General features: G+C 30.9%; 1 protein-coding gene across 4 annotated transcripts in view; it reads right to left on the reverse strand.

Annotated features, from left to right (window-relative positions):
• LOC143198549 (ras-related protein Rap-2a) overlaps positions 1-19,539 on the reverse strand; it is a 134,736-nt gene that overhangs the window by 15,043 nt on the left and 100,154 nt on the right. The window lies entirely within an intron of this gene.

Raw genomic sequence — 19,539 nt, forward strand, 5'->3', positions numbered from 1 at the left:
ACAAGACCTTTTAAATATAATTTTTGTATTCATTTGAGTAGTGTAAATTAAAAATCATTTTATTTAGGATATATTGAAAGAAGGTAGTCTCAGGAATTTATATAATTAATCGATCCAAAATCGTTTCAATTTGCAGGCAATTATTATGCAGCTTATGAATAGATGATTTATAGGAATTTGAGAGGCCTTTGTTGAGCAACATGCTCCTTGAACAATACAATATTTCATAATTTCTATGTGAATACTGATAGCATGTGAAAATATTATTATTGGTCTAAAAATTAATATGTTGCAATCGCAATTGACCTTAACAACGTTATTAGTAAAAAATACCTTAATATGGTAATTGTTTAAATTATTTTTTGGTATTTTTGGATTTTGGGGTGATTAACAATAAGTAAAAAATTAGGCTTTCATATCATTTAAAAAGTTGTGGCAAAGTTTTTGGCCAATATGTGAGCCCCCGGTTTGGATTATCGATAATAGAATTATTTGGATTGAAAAAGTGAACACTAAGACTAACACTAATATTGAAGAAAACATTGCGTTACTTTAATAACGTTTTCTCAAGAGGATTCATTAACATTAGTTTCGGATTCATAGATGCTCTAGAAATGTGGCAACTAAATCGGAAAAATAGATTCTACTACCTTAGGACGACTCTCTGAATACTCTTCCATATTTTTATATCCAAGTACAAGAAGGTTCAAAAAGCCGATGGAAACATATGAAAATTAGTATCCGAGAGAATGCGTTTTGGATTTTCTAGAATTTAAAAGAAAAATCGGAAGTACAAAAAGCGGATATTGTTAAAAATTACCGATTTTAATCAATAATGATCAATCAATAATAAATTAATGATCGGTAATTTTTAACAATATCCGCTTTTTGTACTTCCGATTTTTCTTTTAAATTCTAGAAAATCCAAAACGCATTCTCTCGGATACTAATTTTCATATGTTTCCATCGGCTTTTTGAACCTTCTTGTACTTGGATATAAAAATATGGAAGAGTATTCAGAGAGTCGTCCTAAGGTAGTAGAATCTATTTTTCCGATTTAGTTGCCACATTTCTAGAGCATCTATGAATCCGAAACTAATGTTAATGAATCCTCTTGAGAAAACGTTATTAAAGTAACGCAATGTTTTCTTCAATATTAGTGTTAGTCTTAGTGTTCACTTTTTCAATCCAAATAATTCTATTATCGATAATCCAAACCGGGGGCTCACATATTGGCCAAAAAAACTTTGCCACAACTTTTTAAATGATATGAAAGCCTAATTTTTTACTTATTGTTAATCACCCCAAAATCCAAAAATACCAAAAAATAATTTAAACAATTACCATATTAAGGTATTTTTTACTAATAACGTTGTTAAGGTCAATTGCGATTGCAACATATTAATTTTTAGACCAATAATAATATTTTCACATGCTATCAGTATTCACATAGAAATTATGAAATATTGTATTGTTCAAGGAGCATGTTGCTCAACAAAGGCCTCTCAAATTCCTATAAATCATCTATTCATAAGCTGCATAATAATTGCCTGCAAATTGAAACGATTTTGGATCGATTAATTATATAAATTCCTGAGACTACCTTCTTTCAATATATCCTAAATAAAATGATTTCTAATTTACATTACTCAAATGAATACAAAAATTATATTTAAAAGGTCTTGTATTCAGAATAAATGTTCCTATTTACTTAAAGCAATTAAGTATGGAAGAATTTTTCTAGAGAAAAACGTAAATTTAAAGGAACAGGTTCGCATTCCAAATAGTTAAGCGATGGCGTTCCACCCATTTATTTTAAGTTTTCCAACTTAGACAGGAACAAATTTCCTTCACTAACGAGAAACTTCGGATCCCGGTGTCGTCCACACTCTAGCACGGTTACGAGCTGTTGCGCTAAATAGTTTCAAAACTAGGCAAAATATCTGCCGTACATAATATGCTCATCAGTAAATCGATAATCTGGCTTTTCAATTAGACATTTTCATTTCATACGTATTTCACTAACAGTCTTGTTTAATATTTTAGACATATCTATAGTTAACTCGAAATCAAAAGTTTTCTCATCAACGGTGCGGTAAAACGGTTAAATAACAGGTCAATAGAAAGGTCCCCGAACTACCATAGTAAAACACATTTTTTTGGCAAAATTAGTGTTTTTTATTCAACATAGTTCCCTTCAAAGGTGATACACTGATTATAGCGACCTTCCAACTTTTCGGTACCATTTTTGTAGTACGATATGTCCTTTGCTTCAAAATAGGCCTCTGTTTCGGCGATCACCTCTTTACTAGACAAAAATGCAGCACTTTCTTTTTCTTCGAATGCGGCCGTTTTTGCTTATAAACAATTGCATATATACGAACTATTTACAGAATGGTGTAACCTTCAGAAGCTTTTCTTCAATAGCGAAGAGGTAAATATCCCTAAAAGATAAGTAAAAATAATTGAAATGTTCTGAAATATTCCTGGATATCTTACAAGCTTTTGACTGGGCATTTAGGATTAATCTACAAAATGAGCATATTGCTACAGCGGAATTACTGTCGACTATTGGAATCACATATTTTAAAAGAAAATTTAGAGTCCCCGATAAAGATACATTTTCGACCTTTAAACGTATATCGACTGGAGTTCCCCACGGTACTGTCTTGAGACCACTCCTGTATCTGCTCTACACAGCTAATATTCCAGCAACAGAAGAAACAGTACTTAGAACATTTACCGACGACACAATTATCATGTCAAAAGATATATAAGTAACAGTCAACAAGATCTACAAATGGACTGAAGAGTGGAAAATACAGCTTAGTAGCTCCAAATCTGTTTTGCGTTGCAGTGAAATGACAAAAACCTTTATATTACTTAACGGATGTCCAATTTCTCAAGCGTAATCAGCTAAATACTTCGGAATACATCTCGATGATAGGTCAAATTGGAAACATCATGTTTAACTGAAAACACAGCAGATTACACTCAAAGTCAAACAATTGTACTGGTTAGTCGGAAGATACTCTCAACAAATCAAAGAGGTTGGTTTATCAGTTAATTATAAGGCCAACAAAAATGGATCTATGGTGTGTAAATATGGGGTTGCACTAAAACATCAAACTAACAAACATGATAACATTACAGCAAGATAAACATCACGCAGGAAATTCGATGATTGGAGCAAAGTTAACTTTAGCTTAAGTAGGCTAGTTCAATTATAATTTGAGAAATACATTCTGATGTATTAATTCCATACTCACCTTGCTTATCTATTAATGAAGTATAAGAGAACAGGAGCGATAAATTAAGTTGTAAATTAATATTCTAACAAAAATGTAATATAAGTAATAAGTATAATAAGTATAAGTAAAAGCAATAAGTAATGTAAATACAAATTATAACTAAATTAAGATGATAATAATAAATAAGGTTCATTTAATAAGATATTCGATGTAAAGCGAAAAATATAAAAAATAAGAACATTAATTATTATTGTCGCGTTAGAATGTCACGACCACACCTAATATTTTACGTGTTCTAGAGTCGGCAAACCAATCTACATATACTGCTCATATGCATTTCCTTTTTCTTTTTTTATTTAATCCATGTTATGAACACAAATTTTACATCACAAAATGGAAGACCTGAAATTAACTTGAACAATCACCAGTCGTCGTACAATGACTATCTCAATACCGCCCTTTGAGCTACCACCCTTTTGTGTTTGTTGGCGTTTTTTTTCTTTGGTAAATGCGAGAAAAAGTCCCGGAAAATAAAAAAACCCCTGGCCTTTGGTTTCTTTTCGGCACAAACTCTGAATGCGACCGTCTGTAAGAGTTACAGCCCCACAATTTCGGACAAAAGACACGCATTTCTCGTCTTCAAACCTTAGAAGCGCGTATATTGCAAATGGGATCGAATATTTTAACTTATACAATAAGGAAAATTAAGGGCACAATAGGAAAGGGAAAAATGTCGGAGCGTTTTTATTTTAGTTTAAGGGAAATGCTTTCTATCTCTGTATATCGTCGTATCGTATTTTTGGATTTTGGGGTGATTAACAATAAGTAAAAAATTAGGCTTTCATATCATTTAAAAAGTTGTGGCAAAGTTTTTGGCCAATATGTGAGCCCCCGGTTTGGATTATCGATAATAGAATTATTTGGATTGAAAAAGTGAACACTAAGACTAACACTAATATTGAAGAAAACATTGCGTTACTTTAATAACGTTTTCTCAAGAGGATTCATTAACATTAGTTTCGGATTCATAGATGCTCTAGAAATGTGGCAACTAAATCGGAAAAATAGATTCTACTACCTTAGGACGACTCTCTGAATACTCTTCCATATTTTTATATCCAAGTACAAGAAGGTTCAAAAAGCCGATGGAAACATATGAAAATTAGTATCCGAGAGAATGCGTTTTGGATTTTCTAGAATTTAAAAGAAAAATCGGAAGTACAAAAAGCGGATATTGTTAAAAATTACCGATTTTATGCAAGAAAATTCTCCTGAACGTCAGGTCATGGCGATGTCTTTACTAAACAGCTATTTTTTGTTTTGTTTCCAAAACATTGTGAGCGTTGGTAATATATCCAGCACTATGGACCTTTAGCCTGTATTTCTTTGATTTTCTGTTTTTTTTTAATAATTTTGTTTGCAACCTTGATGATTTTGAAAAATGGATAGTAAGAATATTTATTAAAAATATGAATCCAAATAGTAGTCACTATAACATTATAAGGACATCATATTTTAACAAATGATATAAGGGCTTTTTTCTATGGCCTTTATAGAGAAATATAACAAAATATTCGATATTTTTAATTTAATGAGGCAGTCTAAAATTAATATTATTGTTTTGGCTATAAACAACACAACAGACATTAGTCATTTAGTCCTGTATTATATCAATCGCAATAGCCATTTATTTCTATGGATGATATATCCTAACCTCATCCAATTCTCTCGGGCCGCCAGACAACAGCGTTTAATTAGACCATTTCAATTACCAGATAGATCAATTTAGCAATGACCGAATAAAAATAAAACGGCCGGAAGCCCAAAACACTTTTCATGATTAAAATGGTGCCACCCGTTGAGTAGACACTTTATATATTCAATAAAGCATCAATTTTGTACTGGATGACTATTGGATGAAGCGGTATGATAGAAAATGTCAAACTGAATTGAGTTTTTCTCTTCCTTATGATGATTGAACTGATCTTTTCTTGAGATGATGTTGCACGTGTTTTGTTAGAATGATGGGGGATTTTAGAGGGGTATATTTAATATTTTGTTTGTAATGATAGAAAATAAATTATTCTAATTGTATATTATATATCATTAACTAGTTAATTTATATTTATCGTATTCTTGGGTACACCAAATATACAAAGATGTTATTAATTTTTGGGAAAGCCTCAAATATCTTCTCTTTTACACTAACATTTTTAGAAGTGTGAGAAGAGCTAGAACTCGGGGAGAGTTATATTTGGCCAATAAGCAGAGTGGTGAAGCAAGTATAACTTTATTTTAATACTTTTATCATCATCATCGTCAATTCATAGCCAGAGTTCGATGAGAGTATATGATTTTTAACCAATTTGTTGACGTTGATGTCGCAGGATTTCACTAAATTTTGCTATAGCTGACAATCGAAAAGTGATAAAAAATAGAGACGGGATTAAATATATCCTTCTGTTCAGAAGAAGGGAGGGCTTCTATAAATGTGGTATTTTGGGCTTATAGGAATTTTTGGCTAGGAACTTATATGACTAATGTCATACAGTATTTATATAAGTATTTGTAGAAAATGTTGATTTATTAGTTTCCCGTCAAAAACAATGTTTAGTTAACGTATTTATAATTTTTGTGTATTATCCTGAAACACCAAAAGTTATTCCTTTAAAATCACAGTAATTTGTAAACTAATTTGTTAGAATAACTAGAGATTATCGAAAATTGTCAAAAGTATTGCTGTGTGTCATAGATATAACACAATGTGGCGCTTCGGCCCTGACTACCTGACTACCTGGTACTCGTGAACGAGTGGGTGGAATTCTCTCTATTTTCTAATAGATAAAACAAAAGATTTAATAGATAGATCAAAATGGGGTCGCTTTGTATCGCCGTTCAACAAGTCGTCTCTTCTTTATTTGAATAAAACAATTCTTAAAGTAAAGCAACTGTTTTTGTCTTCTATACCCTTTTTAATTTTATAACTTATATACTACGACATATAGAACTTGAGATTCAAGTAATTTTGGCTTTGCTTTTTCGACATACAGAATTCCTTGTAGTAGTGAAATTAGCAATTGGTCACAATGTCTAAAATAGTTCTACCAATTGAATAGAATGAATAAAACTAGTCAAGAAGGATTCTATTTGGAATTCTATCGTTTGTTTCAAAGTCTTTTGTTTTATGCCGTGTAGCATTGCTGGAATATAAACCGTACGATTCATATAAATTCAAGATGTTACGATTCCCAAAACGTGTTTCCTTTTACAAAAGTGAGAGACGGTCGAGATGGCAGCGAAAAAAGACGACGGTTTTTCTCCCTCAATAACAACTACTTTTTGGCAATTCTATCTACAATGGGAAATGACAAATTATTTTCGTGTTTTCCAAAGTAAAACATGCCGTATATATATATATATATATATATTATTTTATGTGAGATTACGTTCACTATTAATATATTAAATGTTAGTTTATAAAGTATGATCATTATTTGTGTAAACTTTTTACACTTTTAAAGCATACATAAAAGAGGTTCTTGCAGAATTTATTTTTAATATTTTATTGCTTTTTTGAGGATTTTAGTAATAATACAAAATAATATGAGCAACATGATTAATGATGTTAAATATTAAAAAATAACAATAAAATAATAAGAAAATAATAAAGTTAATGAAAATTCTGAAAATATTATCAGCAAAAATACTATACTCATTAATATAATTTATTATATTTTGTGTATTAGGTTTTAATTTACATATTTTTTCTATTTAAAATTATCTTTGAGATAGAAAATAGTTTTTTGCTTGTTTCTCAAAGCCACTTTATTTATATAAAATTTCAAATAATAATTAATTAGTGATCAATGGCATTTTTCTAATAAAATTATAACTTCGCCACGGTAAAAATATGGGGTTTCAAGAACCAAGTTATTTGTTTAAGCCTCTTTTGAAGGTATATTAACACCACTCAGATAGTTCTGGAATAAAGGATTATCTTACTTGTTTCATGACATCATTTTAATAATTCATCCTTTATCAGGACATAACCAAAATTTCTTTTCGATTTGTATAGTTACTCTTTATCTACAAGCTCTTCAAAATTATTATACCAATGAATCTTTAGCAATTGAAAACAACAGGAAACTTCTGTGACTGCCAGTCTTCTACAATAGGATAATGGAGGTAAGTGAAATGGTAAGAAAAAAATTGGAAAGATAGGATTGAGAAGCGAAAATAATCTTTTTCTATCAAAATAAAGCACCTGAATAACCAAAATCAACAAAATAAAGTATACTTTTTAAGAATTCACAGTTAAAAATAGATAAAAAGTTTTTCGTAATTTAGATTATCTTTCTTCTAATTTAACTAACTATTAATTCACTGATTAACTAATTATTGCTCTGAATTATATGTTTAGTTTGTTATAAATATATGCATACATCATATTAGATAAAAAGCAGAGCTGATCAGATTCAAAATAAAGCAACCGTGGTGGTTAGTTGGAGAATTCCCTCAACCTAAAATCAAAGAGATTGATTTGAAAATATGGGGCTGCACTAAAACATTAAATTGTACGATTAGTTACCAAAGCTTAGCTCTACGTAAGCAACTGTCTGATTACCTCGAAACCAAATGGATTTACGAGGTTATCCAATATTTTGTTTTAAAACGTGAAATGAAGTTACTGAATCATAGCAACATGGAAGGAAAACAGCTACTGGACAACACGCTGGAAATCAGAAAATTGAACAAACATCGAATAAAACGACATGAGCTTATATAGTATATAAGTATAGTTTAGTTTTAATTTAATTTTGGAAATACATACTGATGTATTAATCCCGTACACGCTTTCCTTGTTTATTAAGGCAAATGCAACAGAACAGTAGTTATACATTAATTTGTAAATTAAGATTGTACTAAGCATATCCAATATAAGATCTAATTAATTAATGATATATCTATATATGTAAAAGTAAACGTTTCTTTTATTAAACCGTTTATTTCTTAAATCTTAACATTATTTCATATTGAATCAATGAAATATTTTCACTCATTTTTCATTTATAGTTATCACTTCGTGTTTTAAATGAAGAATTGGTTAATGATAAATGACAAGTATACTTTTCCGTGTAGTTTTTATTTTTATTCGCCATTTACGATCGTATGGTTCTGTAAGTTTTCAATAAAAAAGGAAAACAGGCCCGTAAAATTCGAGACGAGCCTTGTAGGGTTTCGAAAAATATCGAGGTCAATTTTTCTGCTTTTGCGGCTAAACGTTGCTGGCTGTTGGACCATAATGGAAAGCGGATGGGCAACTAAAAACATCCACCGAATCCATGGTGGAGATCGATTAGCTCGGTCCCGTTGACGTTATCGGTCCTTTGTCGACCTTTTTCCGAAGAAACTCAGACGACGAACTTCGATATTATATTTTGTTTTCGTTATTTGTTTTTCGACCTTGTGGCCGTTTAATTGATTTTGTATTTTGATGTGTTATTTTGTTCTTTGAAGTTTGGTAAATAAATATTAGGGGTAGGAAATCAAAAGGCCAAACGTACTTAATATTAGTTTTGTTGAGTAAACTGAACGGTTGAGAATAATATTAATTTTTTATTAAAATATGATATTTTATCAGGTCATAAGTATGCAATATTATGATTTGATACATATAGTTTATTCGCTATTGTTAATTAATTAATTAATTTAATAATTATATCGATTTTTCCAAACATTGTTCTCTGTGAACTTTGTATTGGGACAAATAGATTTTTTTGAAATTTTCAGCATTGTGTAAAATATGTAGTTCTGCATTCTTTTTTATTCCTAAGTTGTATGCAAAGTTTCAAAAATATTTACGAAAAAAATTACATAATAACAAGTTACAAGCAACTGAAGAAATGTGTTAATATTAACATTTTAATTTTCCATTGCGCAAACTTAATTGAATGAATAGTACATCTACTCTATAAATATCCGTAAAGTAAATATATCATGTTATTTCGGTTTTAGTAGTAGTGGACGAAGAAGAAAAGAACGTAGCATTATTCAAGTCTGTCGAATCGGAATTGTTCGTTATAGTACGTTGTTTTTTGCCGAGATATATCGATCATGACCGACACCTGCCGAGAAGAGTTTTCGTTTTTTTGTCTTGCGACGGTCCAAATAGCAATCAGTTTTTCTTGGGCCTTGCTGAATTGGAGAATCTTAAGGGGCATCTAGACCAGCCGACCCGACAAAAAGAAGACATCTTTTTTTAAAAAAGCTGAATGGGGTTTAACCACTAACAGAGAAGCTTTGACCGCTATATAAATGATTATTGTATTTTACGGAAACTTTTTCTAATATTCGAGGATTAATTTGTTTCAGTAGGTATATTGACACGATATTTTATAAAAAAATTATTATTTAATATATTGGTATTGTTAAGAAAGTGTTTTTAAGGTTTACTCATTGTGTTACAATCATAAAATATATAATATCGTTACAATTGATTCGATATGCAGATAAATGTTATTTCATATGTCATTTGTCAGATAAGTTAAATTAAAGCTACCTGTAATTAGGACATATGCAGTTAGGTAAGGTTTAGTGGGTAGTTTGCACGAATTTTAGTATGGCGTGGTCTACATGTAAAATACAACCTTTTTCTATATTTAATATTTTTGTTGAACAGTTTTCATAGAAATTATTGTATATAATTATAGAATTATCATGATAGCATAGTGATAACATCTGTCATAGGAATGTCAACGTTAAAATTAAATATAGTCTCTTCAAATCTCTATTTTGTACATGCGTCATTTAAATTTGTGACATCAAAACGTCGCAATGTTGCCGCATCAACTCTGAGTTTTAGTTCAGTTTATCTTTGGCATACAACATTTTAATTTAAATAAAATAATTGAAAAAATTTTTATTAAATATAATTTATTTAACATTATAGTACATCTAAAAACTACAGTTAATTATACAGCCGCAATAGTTTATAGGTTAGAGTTATAACCTCTTATCACTATTGCTTTCAAGAATTTTACATATGTCTGACAGCCGGACGACTTTGACAGGCTCATTCATTTACGTCTTCGAACAAATCAGACAGCATTGAGTCGCTTTTTAACTAGAATAAAATGAGAAGGAAAATATTGTCTGATTCTAAAACGAATTTACAAATTGCGGTAGGCAATACACTAAACATCTTGATGACGTACGTACAAAAAACTTTGAATAGACTACATGTAGTGGTTATATCTGATAGGTCTTGCAATGCTAAGTAAAGTAAAACATTATTTGGCTAGACTACTTGTTTATTGAGTTATATGTTTTAGTCTATATACTATTTTTTGCATTTTTGGACTTTCCGGGAGTTTTGATAATAGTACTTTTATAGGTTTCGGTATGCCCTTTCAACTTATCCATCTTGTATTTTTGCCTGGCACCTAAAAGAAGCATTTTAGGATCTATTTTCCGACTTATTTCACGATAAACATTTATATACACAATGAGACTTGAAAAAAATTCTTACAAACATGAAATCACCTTTTTCTAACGTTAATTTGATGCAAAAACTTCAAAATTATTGATTTTTCAACAATTAATTACAAAACAATGATTTTGGAGACGTGGGAGCAATATAGCTACTGGAGAATACGCAGGAAATCAGAAAGTTGAAGCAAACCAAACCACACGAGCTGGTGTATATGTAACAGGTCAATTGAAAAGTCCTCGGCCTACCATAGTAAAACAACTTTTTTTGGCAAAATTAGTTTTTTTTTATTCAACATAATTCCCTTCAAGGGTGATACACTGATTATAGCGACCCTCCAACATTTCGATTAAGATTCGAAGATTTCGATTTTCGATTTTCGATTTCGATTTCGATTTTCGAAGTGAAATGATGGAGTCATGTTTTATCCATTGTCACATATCGACGTAAAAACTCGGATTTATTACGCTTGATCATCTTCAAACACTGCTTCGAATGATTAACTCGTCGTTGTTTTTGGTCAAAAGTGAGCTCACGCCTCATCCACGTTGCACGTTGAGTTTTCTCATACCCAAATATTCGTGAATGATATGATGTACACATTCAGTTGATATCTTTAGAGTTATCTCATTCAAAATCATTTTGTGGATTTTTTAAATGTTTTCGTCGGTAACAACCACTTTTGGGCATACACTGCGTTCACCGTCTTCGGTGCTCATTTCACCACGTTTAAACTTAGCATACCAATCCTTGATGGTTGATTTTTCTGGGGAAGTGTCCAGAAACTCAGCGTCAAGTCAAGTTTTTGCTTCAACTGTATATTTTCCCTTCAAAAAGCTATATTTTATCAACACGCGAAATTCCTTTTTATACATTTTTTTCACGATAACAAAAGTTGCTTCACTCAAAATGCTATAATTCACAAACTAATGATTCGACAGCTGCCATATTTATACACGCATCTTTTGAGGGTTAGGGCTAACTAAAAACATATGGATTTAATTCTAGTAGCGCCATCTGTACGTCAGGCCGAGGACTTTTCAATTGACCTGTTACTAAGCATATTTAATATAAAATGTAAAATATTTTCGTTTAATTTTCAGTGGTTTGTTAAACAACTTGGTATAGTAACTGCAATATCATGAAATCCTCTTATCACTATTTTTAGATATTAAACACTTCTCTAGGAATTATAAAGCGAAATACGATCGAGAATCAACCAATAAAAAACTTCTAGACCAGACGAAAACTGTTAATCGAAAAATCGCAAAATCAAATAGTCGTTCCAGAGTAAACGAACGGGATGACGCCGATGACTTACTTTTGCTCGATTGGTGACGTAAAGTAAACACTAAACTTTTTGATGTAATTTTCGAACGGTTTGGTTATCGTCGCCGATGAATTGGGGACGGTCTTTTTTTTTGGGTAGGGAGGGCACGTTTTATCTACGGAGACGTACGATACATTTTCAATTTGCCGGAAAATGATATTAGGTTTTCTTCTATCGTTTACGCGCCTCATTTACTTTTCCTACTTAATCTCCGTGAGTTTGATTGATGGTAAAGGACGATATCTTTTATATCCCAAGGGACGTTCATGTTTTACTAAATTGGGTACAATTTTATGATTTCTGTTTAGGATGCCGAAATGATATCGATATTTCATTTTAAGTTCCTTTCTAAAAACATCGATATTAAGAATTTAGGGCTTTTGAGGTAGTGTGGGGTATAAATTCGTTTGGTGAAAAGAAGGTCTGGAGCTCAAAAAGGTCGATGCGAAAACTTTGTTGAAGCAGTATATCGAGCTTTTGGCTTGAGATTTCTTCAAACGAATTTTACAAAAAAAATAGGTTTGGGTGAAAAAATATCGATAGAGTTAAAAAGTAGGATAGCTTTTTTATTAACCGAAATATCGATTATTTGCGGCCAACACATCCCTAGTTTCGGTACAATACTGTGATGAAAAGTATCGTTTTTATTTTCAAATATCAATTTTTTTTCAAGAAATATCGATAATTTTTTTGACGATATATCGATATAACGACATTTTTTCAAGAAAATATCGATATTTGTAAACGAAAGTTTTATAATAAAATATCGATATTAAAAATCAGGCGCAAACAAATATAGAAATATAATTTACTCCCTAGAATAATCTTTTTTGACATCATAGAAACATATTATTTGAATATTTTCAGAATTTAAATTACTTTCTACTTAATAGTCTTGCAGCAATGCTAATTATTATAAACTTGCGTGGATTGAAAGGAAAAATAAACACTCATAGTGAAATTTCAGCCCTTAATCCCTCATTTTAGGACTAAGCACCTGGGCTAAAATAAGTTTGTTTTCACGAAGCCAGCAATATTTTATCGTAACGAAGTTTTTACTTGAATGATGGTAAAATTAGAAAGCATTAACATATATAATTATAATTTCTATATAATATTAAGTTCCTTATGTATTCTTTATATAAAATAAATTTGATGAAAAATCTATAATAATAATAAGCTAATACAATAAAGTGACAATATGAATTTTTTTTTCTTTTATAAATAATATTCATAATTTTATGAAATATGAAATCCATGATCTTAACGATAACAAAAAAATCGACATAAAGTGGAAGAACTTTGTTCAAAAATTTTTTATGCTCTCTTCGTCTGAGAAGTTTGTTGTAAATTTCGCGCTGAGTAGGGTTGGAGGCACTGAATGTTTCCACTACTTGTAAAGTCTGCACTGTTAATTTCCTACTAATCGCCCACCCGGAGGAAACAAGAAGAATGACGTATTTAAATCGCCATTTTCTTTTTGTTTATTTTTCCGAGATGTTCCGACTCTTAATTCTTAAATATTTTATTCAGATGTTTTTTTATTAAGTTTCTCTTACCATAGGGACCAGTTTTATATTGTTAATATAATGTAGTGTATATACGTTATTTATGATGGTTTATTTTGTCGGTAACAGATGTTTAAAGTTTCTATAGAGAATTTGGTTTTATTTATTTGATAATAGACTATATTGCGAGACTATTTGCCAAATAACTAGGAGCATTATTTATATATAGTTACAACTGTCAACGTATAATTATAAGAATTTTACCGCCATGTTTTAATGAAGCAAGTTTTAGATCGTTAAAAGTGTTTTACAAAGACTGGATTAACTGATAATTTTATAGAGCAGGATTGGGCTTTTACCATGAAAACTGTATCTATTAAAGTATTTACTCTAAACACTGATGGAATGTCTTATGGAAATCGTTCTGTTTTCTGTTTATCCAGGTATTTTAAAGAATTTGATTTGAATTTTTAAACAATTGATTGGCCACGCGACACTTAAGCCTTTATCACTATAAACATCACACCATTTTCGAAGAGTCTAACTCTATTTTAGCTATATTTTAAAAGCGCAACAACTTTTGAATGAGTAAAGCAACGTCTCAATGAGCTAACGTAATTATGTACCTAATAAAACATTATACTTAACGTATGGCTTCATTATATAAGTATTACTAAAATATGTAACTCTGTGTCTTCAAAGACCTGATGCAAGCTTTCAGCTGAAAAGGAGTTTTAAATTCTACGGAAGGTTCTTCAGAATGTAATCCAGTGTTGCTATAAACGTGAGTTTTTTTTAATAAGTAATTATAATTAACATTATCTTCTAGAATCTGAGTTATCAAAGCCTCGTAACTCCTTGACAGAATGAGGTCATCTTTAGATCTAGATCATTTTATCGAGTTTTTCTGTCTTACCAAGGGTCATACTTGCAGGGAGGCAATTAATTTTATGAATACGAGAGGTATTAATACTAAGAGAAAGGAGTACTTTTCACGCAGGTATTGCTTAATTGCCAGATGCAAGTAAATTAACTTTAAAACACGTTGTGTAAACAGCTGTTAAACAACCTAGCCCAATTGTTAAAATCTCCATAAGGCTGTTAATTGATTGTTATTTGATTTGAACAAATTATACTTTAAGAAAAGTATGGTGATTGTGCTCCTCCGTGGAATTTTGCAAGACTTATAGGATGAAAATCAATCTGAAACTCGTTTATACAGCATGGTAGGCCTATGTTGCCAAGAATATGAGAATATGTTTGTTAATATGTGTAATGGTAAAAAATTGATCAGACTATATGCCTCTTAATGATCTCCTTTTTTATATTCGATGTTCTTTTCTTTCTATCCACCTTAATTTTTTTAAAACACGCCTGACAATTTTTACTTGGGTCAGTCTACTTCCAAAACAATATAATAGATGTATGACATTTGGGTATTTCTTAAAATTAATGAACTAAAGTTCACCGCAAAACAGTCTTAGCCCACTAAAAACTCGAATAGAAAATAAAATAACTATGCTTAGGAACTTCCGTAGAACCCATCCCAGCACCTATTCAACAAGATAAATGTCAATTAGAGGGGCGAATACTTTTAATAAGATACTTCCAGAATGTGTGCTTGTATGTGTTGTAATTTTGTTGCTTTTAGTCCCAATATTTTGACCTTTTACCCTCGACCCACGTTACAGTATGGAGTACGCCGCGTTTGGGTAAACACGGAGGCTTTTACTTGATGAGTCGTAATTTGTCTGATTGTAAGGTGGCATTGTCAACAAAGGCTAAGCGTTCGTTTACCTAACGAACTGGTAGCGAAATAAATATATAAATGTGATTAATTCAATATCGGAATGGTTTAGTTACAGTAACGGGTCCCATTTCTTTACGGATAATTTATCGGGTGTTACGTTACGTCATTGTTAATAATTTTAATAAAGTTGTTAAAATATTTATCGTTTTTATAATGTTAGAAGTGGAAATAAGTCTTCATCGTTGTATAGATAAGATTTTCTCTATAGCGATGATATAACGCCCGGTCAGTCTTAATGAGCTTGATTAGCAATGATAACGCTTATACCGATGATGAGGCTTCAAGCTTTTTATTTATATTATTTCATTCGATATGGCTTAAATATAAGATCCATAAGTTTAAGAATTAATTAAGAACGACATTCAAGTGCGAAAACAATCAGATCCGTAATTCACTTATTACGAATGAAGTAATAATCGAATCCATCAATTCAAGGGAATTTTTGGTTCTCTATGATGTAGCATGTGAAAAAGCGGATTTACAGCAACCAACTGAAATCTGACACTTTCGAGGATATATTTTGATAATCCGTCTGTATGGCCAAGAGATTTGGACATTGTTACAGCCATCTGTAAACTTTCATGCACTGAATAAAATGTTGGTGAATGAAAGATGAATGAATCTGACTCAGTAAAGTGTTGAAGGTTTCTATTTAATTTATTTGATGTTTTCAAGGTGTCAAATCAATTTTACGACTAATGCAGCCATCCATAAAATGTCTGAAAAAGTTTAATCATTCACATTCAAAGCTGTTCAAAGTGATGCCCAGTAAATATAAAAAAATTAGTTAAAATGGGAAAAGCATGCCCCAAAAAACTCACAGAGACTGAAAATATTATAACTATGTGATATGATGATTGACTACGACGATTTAAAACAATATATGGAATTTGCATGCTGTCTACATCTGGTGAGGAATTAACAGCATAAACTTTTTTTAAAATATTTAATTAATATATTGTTACTAGTCGTTTCCGTCTAACCTACATTTGTCTTTATGATAACTTAAATCTAGGTATATAACTAGAAGGACCCATCGGCCCTATCTCAGTCTCTGGTTACATAATGTTTATACATGTCACTGCTGAATTTTTTAATATATACGCCTCACTACACAACACTACACAAGATCAGATGGTTTGATTCTTTTGAGTCTGTGTCCGGTTCTGGTGGTATCCAATATTTGTAAAATTTATAAATTCCCTTCCAATTCTCTTGATTTCTTGACTGACTGATGTTATCTGAAGGTCTCGATGTAGATAATCAGTCCTGTAGTATTTGGGTGCACCCACAATACCTCTCAGGACTTTGTTCTGAAAAATTAGTATTTTTTACTCTTTGCAGAACATCCCCATAATTGAACTCCGTATGTCCGTATAGGTTTCAATATTTGATTATATAATAGCAATTTATTATGTACTGATAATTGTGATTTTCTTACAATTATCCAGTACATTTTCCTATATTTCAATTCCAGTTCTTTTCTTTTCTTCTTTATATGTTCCTTCCAGCGAAGTTTTGCATCGAGATTCATTCCGAGATATTTAGCGTAGTTTCATTAATTCTTATTTTCCAAGCTTGTGTCCAATTATTTATATTGTCACTTGCCTGTTGTAAGTTTCGTGAGGGTTCTTCACTATTGTCTCCGACAGCTATAATCGCAGTATCATCAGCAAATGTAGCCATCGTAATATTTTCCGTTTGTGGTATATCACAAGTGTAGAGTAGATAAAGCATTGGTCTCAGTACACTTCCTTATGGTACACCTGCTTTAGATTTTTTTATTGTAGAGTAAGCTTCTTCTAGTTTGACTCTAAACATTCTGGTTTTAATGTATGATTTTAATAGTTCGGTGTGTTGTTTTGGTAGCATTTTCTGTAGTTTATGAATAAGGCCTTCATGCCAAACCTTATCGAAAGATTGTGCTACATCTAAAAATATAGTTGTGCATACTTTTTTACTTTCGTAGGTTTTTTCTACATCTAACATCTATTATTCTGTGGACCTGGTCGATTGTTGAGTGCTTGTTACTAAACCCAAACTGGTGTATTAGTATTAAGTTTTTTCTCTCTATGAAACAGCGTAAACTGAATCAAAACATTATCACTAAAACATTGGTGAAACCCATTAACGAAGTAAACTTCCACACCACTTCCTTATTGATAAAGATTGTTTGGAAACAGATTGGATAACATATAGTATATTCCTGCAGTTATTTCCCGCAAACGCTTTGTCCCTCATGTATGAGCATTATTTTATATTTGCAAATGTTCTATTTCATAATTTAGAGAACAAAATCATTGATACTCTTAGACAATGTATCTAAATATTGTCCAGAACGGCAACTGAGGAGGTATAATGTGTTAATTTTTATCATTTGCTTGCCACTGGGCGTAACTCCATAACTGTAACTGCCAGAATATAAGGCTTGCCAAACTGTACTATTATATAGCGTTTTAAATATGAATATGGTCTGGAATATTATTAATCAAAGAAATAATCAAAAATTGTGGGACAATCTCTTTCGTACCAATCATACAAAAGTGTAATTAGGGAACAATTGTGATGGAATACGGATATCTTTGTCTTTGTATCCTTGAATATTGTTACCTTATTGGAATTATGGAACGAACATAAGCAGGTTAATTATAATAATAAGATATAGATAGTGAGTGCGATGATGTTCTTCATATTGAAGTTAGAAGCAAAGTGTAGACGCACGAGCTATACATATTTTTAATCAAGCTTTTGATTAGGTTGGAGTAATAGAAGTATCATACACAAATATCTTTGTAGATTGCGGGTGCAAGCATTGGAAGATAATACCAAACGTCAATTAAGTCAGACTAAAATTGCAGATAATTTTTCTTCTAACTCAAAATAATTATTGACACATTATTGAAATATTTGTTTAGTTTATCATTAATATATGTATATGTATTTATCATGTCTTTTAGTGCATTAGGCCAATTTTGTATCTAGTCTACATATAATCTTTACTACAAAATTGAAATGGAAAATATTATGATGACTATTTTTACTGATGAAACAGAGATTCTTGCTGGTGGAAACAATAGTCGCATGAAAATTATTATGTATTATACGAGGCAAGTCACAGTATACATAATTGGACCCAAACCTCGAAAATGAATATTAAAGAAAGTGAATTTATTTTCTTTAATATATATAAAAAAGTAAATATGTGCATGTGCAGTTCACGTACAATCAGATCGCACAAGCACCAAAAATAATAAATAATACTATCTTCATCTTGATACAAAACATCATTGAAAGGAACATGTGAAAGAAGAAAAACGAATTTTCTTCTTCAATTCTTGGAGTTAAAATATCGGAAACATATTGGTTTATTGGAAAAAATCACACTTATCGGTATAAAATAAATTCCTATTATACAAGAAAGCATTGAAACATATACAGATATACGGAGTTTTCCAGAACAAAGTCTAGAGATGTATTATAGTTGCATCCAAATATTATAAGACTGATTACTTACAAAGAAACGTTCAGATACCGACTGTCATTCAGGGAGTAAAAATAATCGAAAGCAGATATGAAGAGAGATCCAATTCTCATATCAATTTCGAAGTATTACAACCCTTGGATAACACCAGAACAGGACACAGACTCAAAAGAATCAAATCATTTGATCTAGTGTAGTGTAGTGTAGTGAGGTGCATTTAATAGAAAAAAACAGCTTAAGAGTTAGTACTTAAACATTATTACACCAGAGACTAAGACAGGGCTGATGGGTCCTCCTAGATATATACCTAGATTTAAGTTATTGCAAAGACAAATTGTACGTTAGTCGACAACAACTAGTAATAATGTAATAAATACATAACCACATATAATAATTTCTTAAAAAAGAGTTTGTTATTTAAATCACTTATATCTAGCTCGTTAACGTGAGTTATTTTTCGATATTAAAAAAATTATATTTCTTAAATATTATAAAATACCATTTAATATTGTTTATATCTTGGTAATTAATTGTAAGGGTTCATTATCTTAAAATTAATTTATTTTAAATATCGATATTTTTCTCTGTAGGCGACATCCCTAATGTGAGCTACAATTTGGTATAGTTGGTCTGCTGTAATATCAATCGGTATTAATATATTCAATTTCCT

This window comes from Rhynchophorus ferrugineus, unplaced genomic scaffold, assembly GCF_030347505.1.
Source record: "Rhynchophorus ferrugineus isolate W39M unplaced genomic scaffold, kcgeb_rfMv2 rfM6, whole genome shotgun sequence".
NCBI lineage: Eukaryota > Metazoa > Arthropoda > Insecta > Coleoptera > Curculionidae > Rhynchophorus > Rhynchophorus ferrugineus.